Source organism: Charadrius vociferus, unplaced genomic scaffold (genome assembly GCF_000708025.1).
Source record: "Charadrius vociferus isolate BGI_N301 unplaced genomic scaffold, ASM70802v2 scaffold2734, whole genome shotgun sequence".
NCBI lineage: Eukaryota > Metazoa > Chordata > Aves > Charadriiformes > Charadriidae > Charadrius > Charadrius vociferus.
The window spans coordinates 31,800-33,633 of NW_009648033.1; positions in this window are offsets into that span (position 1 = coordinate 31,800).

The window sequence follows — 1,834 nt, forward strand, 5'->3', positions numbered from 1 at the left end:
CAGACAGGCCACCCGCTCCTCGCAGCACCCCGAGGACCCCTCCGAGGCCTCCCCACACGCCGGCGAGCAGGCACCCTGCCGAGGGAGGGACACGTGGCACCCGCTGCACACGCCGGGGACACCTCAGGGACAGGGGGACACGGGAACAGACAGAGATGGAGACATGGGGACACCACGGGGACATGGGAACGTGGGGACAGGGAGACATGGAGACACCATGAAGAAATGGGAACACCATGGGGACACCATGGGGACACCATGGGGAAGTGGGGACTCAGGGACATGGGGATAGAGACATCGGGACACCATGAGGACATGGGAACACCATGAGGACATGCGGACTCAAGGACATGGGGACACCATGGAGACATGGGGAAACCACAGAGACATGGGGACTCAAGGACATGGGGACACAGAGATTTGGGGACACCATAAGGACATGGGGACACCACGGGGACACCACGGAGACATGGGGACTCAAGGACATGGGGACACAGAGACTTGGGGACACCAGAAGGGCATGGGGACACCGTAAGGACATGGGGACACCATGGGGACAGAGCCATCTCATGGGTTTGGGGTGGTTTTGGGGGGGTTGGCACCAAAATCCTGTTCTTCAACTGGGTGACCCCATCCTCGTCCCCAAGAGCCTGGGGTCCCCATGTCCCCTCCCCTGTGGGGGTGATGGGGGGGACCTGGGTGACAGGGGGTCTGGGGGACCTGGGACAGTCTGGAGATGGGATACTGGTTGCTATGGGACAGGCTGGACTGGGAGCACTGGGACATCCTGAACTGGTGACTCTGGAAGAGCCTGTAGGAGGGGCACAGGGTCAGCCAGGACTGGGGACACTGGTGACCATGGAACAGCCTCTACTGGGATTACTGGTGGCCATGGGACATCCTATACTGGCGACACTGGTCACCATAGCTCAGCCTATGCTGGGGATACCCAGTCACCATAGCCCAGTCTATACTGGGGACACTGGTGATCATGGGACAGCCAATACAAGGGACACTGGTCACCATAGCCCATTCTATACTGGGGATACTGGTCACCATGGGACAGCCTATACTGGAGAAACTGGTCACCATACCCCGGTGTATACAGAGGACACCAGTGACGCTAGCTCAACCCATCATGGGGACACTGGTCACCGCAGCCCAGCCTATACTGGGGATACTGGTCACCATAGCCCAGCCTATACTGGAGATACTGGTGACAATGGGATAGCCTATACTGGGGATACCCAATCACCATAGCAGAGCCTATACTGGCGACACTGGTCACCATAGCCCAGTGTATACTGGTGATAATGTGACAGCCTACACTGGGGACACTGGTGACCCTAGCCCAACCTATACTGGGGATACCCAGTCACCATAGCCCAGCCTATACTGGGGATACTGGTCACCATAGCAGAGCCTATACTGGGGACTCTGGTGACAATGGGATAGCCTATACTGGGGATACCCAATCACCATAGCAGAGCCTATACTGGGGACACTGGTCACCATAGCCCAGTGTATACTGGTGATAATGTCACAGCCTACACTGGGGACACTGGTGACCCTAGCCCAACCTATACTGGGGATACTTATCACCATAGCCCAGCTATACTGGGGATACCGGTCACCATAGCCCAACCTATACTGGGGATACGGTAACCAAAGCCCAACCTATACTGGGGACACTGGTGACAATGGGATAGCCTATACTGGGGATACCCAATCACCATAGCAGAGCCTATACTGGGGATACTGGTCACCATAGCCCAGCCTATACTGGGGTAACTGGTGGCCGGGGCCCCACACCCCCTCCACCCCCAGCACCCCC